The sequence below is a fragment of the Babylonia areolata genome, chromosome 12, assembly GCF_041734735.1.
Source record: "Babylonia areolata isolate BAREFJ2019XMU chromosome 12, ASM4173473v1, whole genome shotgun sequence".
Classification (NCBI taxonomy): domain Eukaryota; kingdom Metazoa; phylum Mollusca; class Gastropoda; order Neogastropoda; family Buccinidae; genus Babylonia; species Babylonia areolata.
In genome coordinates this window covers 33,814,529-33,823,235 of record NC_134887.1, presented here as the reverse complement: position 1 = coordinate 33,823,235, position 8,707 = coordinate 33,814,529, and positions in this window count along the sequence as shown.

The following is an 8,707-nucleotide window of genomic DNA, read 5'->3' as shown; positions in this document are numbered from 1 at the left end:
TTTTCTCTGCGAACATACCTGAATAAGGACAGGTATCTGCCTGTCTGTCTCTCCCTTCCCCTCTCTCTCTCTCTCTCTCTCTCTATCTGTCTTTCAAACTACCCCCCCACCCCCCACCACCTGTCCTACTCTTCATCCCGCCCCATCTCCCGCCTGTCCAACTCTCCCTTCCCCCATCTCCCGCTTGTCCTACTCTCCCTTCCCCATTCTCCCTGTCCTACTCTCCCTTCCCCCATCTCCCGTCTGTCCTACTCTCCCTTCCCCATTCTCCCTGTCCTACTCTCCCTTCCCCCATCTCCCTGTCCTACTCTCCCTTCCCCATTCTCCCTGTCCTACTCTCCCTTCCCCCATCTCCCGTCTGTCCTACTCTCCCTTCCTCCATCTCCCGCCTGTCCTACTCTCCCTTCCCCACTCTCCCTGTCCTACTCTCCCTTCCCCCATCTCCCGTCTGTCCTACTCTCCCTTCCTCCATCTCCCGCCTGTCCTACTCTCCCTTCCCCATTCTCCCTGTCCTACTCTCCCTTCCCCCATCTCCCGTCTGTCCTACTCTCCCTTCCTCCATCTCCCGCCTGTCCTACTCTCCCTTCCCCATTCTCCCTGTCCTACTCTCCCTTCCCCCATCTCCCGCCTGTCCTACTCTCCCTTCCCCATTCTCCCTGTCCTACTCTCCCTTCCCCCTTCTCCCTGTCCTACTCTCCCTTCCCCATTCTCCCTGTCCTACTCTCCCTTCCCCCATCTCCCGTCTGTCCTACTCTCCCTTCCTCCATCTCCCGCCTGTCCTACTCTCCCTTCCCCATTCTCCCTTTCCTACTCTCCCTTCCCCCATCTCCCGTCTGTCCTACTCTCCCTTCCCCCATCTCCCGCCTGTCCTACTCTCCCTTCCCCACTCTCCCTGTCCTACTCTCCCTTCCCCCATCTCCCGCCTGTCCTACTCTCCCTTCCCCCATCTCCCGCTTGTCCTACTCTCCCTTCCCCATTCTCCCTGTCCTACTCTCCCTTCCCCCATCTCCCCCCTGTCCTACTCTCCCTTCCCCACTCTCCCCCCTGTCCTAATCTACATTCCCCCATCTCTCCCCTGTCCTACTCTCACTCTCACCATCTCCCGCCCGTCCTACTCTCCCTTCCCCATTCTCCCTGTCCTAATCTACATTCCCCCATCTCTCCCCTGTCCTACTCTCCCTCCCACCATCTCCCCCATGTCCTACTCTCCCTCAGTCCCACCATCTCCCCCCTGTCCTAACACACACACACACACACACACACACACACGCACGCACGCGCGCACGCAGGCACTAACTCACATGCGTGAACAGTTACTTTTCCCTCATCAGTAGTCGTCTTTTTCCCCTGTCTTTGTCAAATAACACTCATGGCTAAAAGACGCTAAACTAAAGAAGAAGAAGAAAACAACAACAACAACAACGAGGACGACGACGACAACAACAACAACAACACACACACACACACACACACACACACACACACACACACACACACACACACACACACACACACACGGGGGAGTATCGACACTCTCCCAAAATAAGGACACGTACAAGCATATATACATTTTGAAATAGAAAGACTGTTGAGCTCTGTGTGTGTGTGTGTGTGTGTACAATATCAGTTCACAAGAAGAGGGCCAACCTTTCTGCAACTCTTCCTGACCTGACCTCTTCATATCAACCAAGAATCTCCCGCCTACACACTTCGCACAAACGTGTGACCACGCTTGTGCCTGGTTGGACTCACTTAGATGTTGACGTCTTAATTAATAACTTTTGGAAACATTACATTAGCCTATGTCTTGGAGAGAGTATAGACCTGGTAAAACATCCGCTTGTCTTAGCTGTTATATTTGGATTTTCTACAAGCGATACAACAACAACAACAACAAGATGACAAAAAGAACTTACAGATTTGCAAGATTCGTCAGACGCAGCAAGCAACCGTGATCTTAGTGACCTTGACCCGGTCACGTGATGATGACTTGTGTGTTATCTGACTGAGTGACCTCCCGTCTCAACAGCAGAGAGGCATGTGTGTGTGTGTGTGTGTGTGTGTGTGTGTGAGAGAGAGTCTTTGACCCCCGCCCCCACCCCAACCCCCCAACTCCCCTGACTGTCGTAAATCGCTCAGTCTGTCTGTGTCGGCCAGAACGTGACACGTTTGGACAGTAGTGGTACCGTGAAGGCCTTTACACACACTTACCTGCTCTCTGTCCCTTCCAGTCTCTGGCACTGACTGCAGAGACAAGACAAGACAAGACAAGACTAGTTAAGACAAGACAGGACAAGGTAACACCAGACTGCTTAAGACAAGGCAAGACAAGACAAGAATGATTAAGACAAAGCACTGAAGAGTAATTAAAGCAAGGCAAGACTAATTACGACAAGACAAGACTAGTAGTTCAGACAAGACAGGACAAGACTAGTTCAGACAAGACAGGACAAGACTAGTTCAGACAGGACAATACTAGTTCAGACAAGACAGGACTGTAGTTCAGACAAGACAGGACAAGACTAGTTCAGACAGGACAAGACTAGTTCAGACAAGACAGGACTGTAGTTCAGACAAGACAGGACAAGACTAGTTCAGACAAGACAAGACTAGTCAGTTCAGACAAGACAGCTGGACAAGACTAGTTCAGACAAGACAAGACTAGTTCAGACAAGACAGGACAAGACTAGTTCAGACAAGACAAGACTAGTTCAGACAAGACAGGACAAGACTAGTTCAGACAAGACAAGACTAGTTCAGACAAGACAGGACAAGACTAGTTCACGGACAAGACAAGACTAGTTCAGACAAGACAGTTCAAGACTAGTTCAGACAAGACTAGTTCAGACAAGACAAGACTAGCTCAGACAAGACAGGACAAAACTAGTTCAGACAAGACAGTTCAAGACTAGTTCACACAAGACAAGACTAGCCCAGACAAGACAGGACAAGACTAGTTCACACAAGACAGTTCAAGACTAGTTCAGACAAGACAAAACTAGCTCAGACAAGACAGGACAAGACTAGTTCACACAAGCAAGACTAGTTCAGACAAGACAGGACTGTAGTTCAGACAAGACAGGACAAGACTAGTTCAGACAAGACAGGACAAGACTAGTTCAGACAGGACAAGACTAGTTCAGACAAGACAGGACTGTAGTTCAGACAAGACAGGACAAGACTAGTTCAGACAGGACAAGACTAGTTCAGACAAGACAGTACAAGACTAGTTCAGACAGGACAATACTAGTTCAGACAAGACAGGACAAGACTAGTTCAGACAGGAAATACTAGTTCAGACAAGACAGGACAAGACTAGTTCACGGACAAGACAAGACTAGTTCAGACAAGACAGTTCAAGACTAGTTCAGACAGGACAAGACTAGTTCAGACAGGACAGTACAAGACTAGTTCAGACAGGACAATACTAGTTCAGACAAGACAGGACAAGACTAGTTCAGACAAGACAGGACAAGACTAGTTCACGGACAAGGCAAGACTAGTTCAGACAAGACAGCCGGACAAGACTAGTTCAGACAAGACAAGACTAGTTCAGACAAGGCCGGACAAGACTAGTTCAGACAAGACAGTACAAGACTAGTTCAGGCAAGACAAGACCAGTTCAGACAAGACAAGACAAGACCAGTTCAGACAAGACAACGGCGATGAAGTCAACTTACACATGTTTATTTCAAGAAACCCCCGGTGTGATGACAATCATGAAAACGTTACTTGTTTCATGTCACGGAGTACATAATATGCAGCACATTGGCCAATTGTTCGCAGTCAATCAGTTACAATGGTCGTAATGGAGTGACGGCCTAGAGGTAACGCGTCCGCCTAGGAAGCGAGATAATCTGAGCGCGCTGGTTCGAATCACGGCTCAGCCGCCGATATTTTCTCCCCCTCCACTCGACATTGAGTGGTGGTCTGGGCGCTAGTCATTCGGATGAGACGATAAACCGAGGTCCCGTGTGCAGCATGCACTTAGCGCACGTAAAAGAACACACGACGACAACAGACTCGGAAAGGTTGTTCCTGGCAAAATTCTGTAGAAAAATCAACTTCGATAGGAAAAACAAATAAAACTACACGCAGGAAAAAAAAACAAAAAAAATGGGTGGTGCTGTAGTACAGCGACGCGCTCTCCCTGGGGAGAGCAGCCGGAATTTCACAAAGAGAAATATGTTGTGATGAAAAGAAATACAAATAACAAACTGAACGGTTTGGAGACACGACAAACAAAGCAAACACGCATCAGCTACATCCAAAAAACGGACACAGCAGTGTTCACTGCACACATACTGTGTGGTTCGTCCGTCGGGATCGACGAGGACCATCTAGTCATCCTGGGGGTGGGTGGGTTGGGATCTGTGGGTGCGCAGATGACTGGTCAGGCCAATCCGCGCCCGGAAGGTTCTGACGCAGTGTGGACAGGGGATGGTGGCGGCTGTCGGGGACTTGCTGGCACTGCTTTTCCTGGCCTGCCTGCGTTGCTTTGCTGCAGCGATTCTGTTGGCCTCACAGGATTTGGCGCCTTTGTGGACAGCTGAACGCCACTTTGGTCTGTCCATTGCATTCAGCTCCCTTGTGTCGTGGCTGATGCTGAAGGCCTTCAGTGAAGCTTTCAGAGTGTCTTTGAAGCGCTTCTTTTGGCCTCCATGGGAGCGCTTGCCATGTTGGAGTTCGCCATACAGCAGTTTCTTGGGGAGACTAGACTGAAGCCAATGGGCGTTTCTCCCCAAGACGCAAAGAAGACGAATTCTCAAGAATTTGCAAGCAAAGGGTGGGGGAGGTTAAGAATAAGGCTGTGTTTGTAGCTCGTCCACCCTCCCCTCCACCATAGTATAATGATGATGGTGATGATGATGATAATAATAATGATGATGATGATAACAACAACAATAATAACAATGACGATGATGATAATGATAATAATGATGATGATAACAACAACAACAACAACAATAATAATAATAATGATAATGATGATGGTAACACCACCACCACCACCAACAACAACAACAGCAATAATAATAATAATAATGTCCATTTGTGTGGCACCATTTCTCTCAAAGAGCTCAGGACGCCAGACGAACGGCTACAATGTTGAAGTTTTTTTTTTGTGTTTTTTCTTCTTCTGGGTATGAGGAGCAGCAAACTTGAGGAAAGAGCGTTCACCATAGGTCCTTGTACTGACATGAGCAATATCAACATACTCCCCAGGCTACTTTTCTCCGTCTCAGTGCTCTTCTCTTCTCTACTCTACTCTTCTCTACTCTGCTCTTCTATATTCTTCTCTTCTTTTCTATACTCTGCTCTTCTATACACTTCTCTTCTCTTCTATGGCTCTGCTCTTCTTTTCTCTACTCGTCTCTTCTCTGCTCTACTCGTCACTTTCTTCTCTACTCTACTATTCTCTACTCTGCTCTACTCTTCTGTACTGTACTCTGCTCTTCTCTACCGAGTCTACTCGTCTCTTCTCTACTCTACTCGTCTCTTCTCTACTCTGCTGTTCACTTCTCTTTTCTTTGCTCTTCTCTACTCTACTCGTCGCTTTTCTACTCTGCTCTTCTCTACTCGTCTCTACTCTGCTCTACTCTTCTTGTCTCTCCTCTACTCTACTTTACTCTTCTCGTGTCTTGTCTCTGCTCTACTCTACTCTTCTCGTGTCTCCTCTACTCTACTCTTCTCTACTCTGCTCTGTTCTCTTCTGTTCTGGTCTACTTTACTCTGCTCTACTCTCTCTCTTTCTCTCTATGTATATATCTCCCCCCTCTCCCTCTCTCTTCCTCCCCCCTCTCTATGTATATATCTCTTTTCACACTCTCTCTCTCTCTCTCTCTCTCTCTCTATATATATATATATATATATATATATCGCCAAGGACCTTCTCAATAATCCTCGGAACTTGCCATTATCTATGGGAGAGGGGGGTGGGTGCAGGGGTGGGGATGGTGGTTTGTAGAAGGGATTAGCTGGTGTGGGAGGGGGAGGGAGTTTGATCTGAATTAGCTCCCAAGGCAACAGATCCCGGATGGATGTCATTCGAGGCCGGCCCAGATTGCCCCGGTGTGAAATCCGACTGGTGGGGGTTGCTCTGAAGTTGTGACACCGGGAGACTGCAAAGGGGATTGTGTGAGTGCCGGGGTATTTTTACAGGGCCCGCCTCGCTCCCTTCGCACCCTTTCCCTGTCGTGCTGCACGTGGGACTTGCTGACCGGACATGGCGTGCACTGTGATGTGATGTTGGGTTTGTGGCTGTCTGTGGCTGTCTGAAGATCTGGACATGGCGTGCACTGTGATGTGATGTTGGGTTTGTGGCTGTCTGTGGCTGTCTGAAGATCTGGACATGGCGTGCACTGTGATGTGATGTTGGGTCTGTGGCTGTCTGTGGCTGTCTGAAGATCTGGACATGGCGTGCACTGTGATGTGATGTTGGGTTTGTGGCTGTCTGTGGCTGTCTGAAGATCTGGACATGGCGTGCACTTTGATGTGATGTTTGGTCTGTGGCTGTCTGTGACCGGCTGAAGATCTGGACATGGCGTGCACTGTGATGTGATGTTGGGTTTGTGGCTGTCTGTGGCTGTCTGAAGATCTGGACATGGCGTGCACTGTGATGTGATGTTTGGTCTGTGTCTGTCTGTGGCTGTCTGAAGATCTGGACATGGTGTGCACTGTGATGTGATGTTGGGTCTGTGGCTGTCTGTGACCGGCTGAAGATCTGGACATGGTGTGCACTGTGATGTGATGTATGGTCTGTGTTTGACTGTGACCGCCTGAAGATCTGGACATGGTGTGCACTGTGATGTGATGTTTGGTCTGTGGCTGTCTGTGACCGGCTGAAGATCTGGACATGGTGTGCACTGCGATGTGATGTTGGGTCTGTGGCTGTCTGTGACCGGCTGAAGATCTGGACATGGTGTGCACTGTGATGTGATGTTGGGTCTGTGTTTGACTGTGACCGGCTGAAGATCTGGACATGGTGTGCACTGTGATGTGATGTTGGGTCTGTGATGTGATGTTGGGTCTGTGACTGGCAGAAGATCTGGACATGGTCTGCACTGCACTCCCTTCTTCCAACTCTCTTTCTGTAATTCATCGCAAGTCGGAAGGCCAACACTGGGTTTGTGTGCGGTTCACATTACTTCACGAGTTATTTGGGTTTTAGCCTTTACCCAAATATTCAGTTAATTCCTTATCACACAGACTTGTGCGCACATGTACTCCCATGTATATTCACTGCTCCTTTGTATTTTTTGTTTGCTTTCACTTTCTTTTTTTTTTTCTTTCTTCTTGCTGTTTTTTGTGCCCGAGTGCTTTTGGTATTTCTTCCTCGATTATCAGTGATTTGTATTTTGTATTTTTTCTTTTTTGTCACAAGATTTCTCTGTGTGAAATTCGGGCTGCTCTCCCCAGGGAGAGCGCGTCGCTACACTGAGAGTGCCACCCATTTTTTTGTATTTTTTCCTGCGTGCAGTTTTATTTGTTTATCCTATCGAAGTGGATTTTTCTACAGAATTTTGCCAGGAACAACCCTTTTGTTGCCGTGGGTTCTTTTACACGCGCTAAGTGCATGCTACACACGGGACCTCGATTTATCGTCTCATCCGCATGACTAGCGTCCAGACCACCACTGAAGGTCTAATGGAGGGGGAGAAAATATCGACGGCTGAGCTGTGCTTCGAACCAGCGTGCTCAGATTCTCTCGCTTCCTAGGCGGACGCGTTACCTCTACACCATCACTCCACTTTTACCAGGGAAGAGTATGTAGAACCCCCTCTCTCTCACATCCTCCTCCTATCCCTCTCTCTCTTTTCCTCCTCTCTTGCTCCTCAATCACACACACACACACACACACACACATTGTTCACACTGACATGTGTTCGCACACAGTCACACATAACAGCGTACGCGTGTGAGTGTCTGCAGCCCTGAAGAACGAGCAGGTGCAGAAGAGGAGGAAATGAAGCGTTATGACTGAAACAACACAACACAGTGTGTTGGCGTTGACATCCAAAAACACACCGCACTCATCTCCTTCACCAGAATATGCTATCTCATATATATGTGACCTCCTATACATTTATTTATTCATTTGTCCATTTATTTCTTCTTCTTCTTCTTCTGCGTTTGTGGGCTGCAACTCCCACGTTCACTCGTATGCACACGAGTGGGCTTTTACGTGTATGACCGTTTTTACCCCGCCACGTAGGCAGCCATACTCCGCTTTTGGGGGTGTGCATGCTGGGTATGTTCTTGTTTCCATAACCCACCGAACGCTGACATGGATTACAGGATCTTTAACGTGCGTATATGATCTTCTGCTTGCGTATACACACGAAGGGGGTTCGGGCACTAGCAGGTCTGCACATATGTTGACCTGGGAGATTGTAAAAATCTCCACCCTTTACCCACCAGGCGCCGTCACCGTGATTCGAACCCGGGACCCTCAGATTGAAAGTCCAACGCTTTAACCACTCGGTTATTGCGCCCGTCAGGAAAGTGGCTGAATGGTTTGGACGCCCATTTGCTGATTCAGTGTCCGTGGGGGTGCGGGTTCAAATCCCAGTCTCACCCTTTCTCCCACGTTTGACTGGAAAATCAAACTGAGCGTCTGGTCATTCGGATGAGACTTTAACTCACTCAGTACGGCCAGCCCTCTCTTCTCCTCTACACAGACCCCTCGGATGTCCAGTGGGTGTCT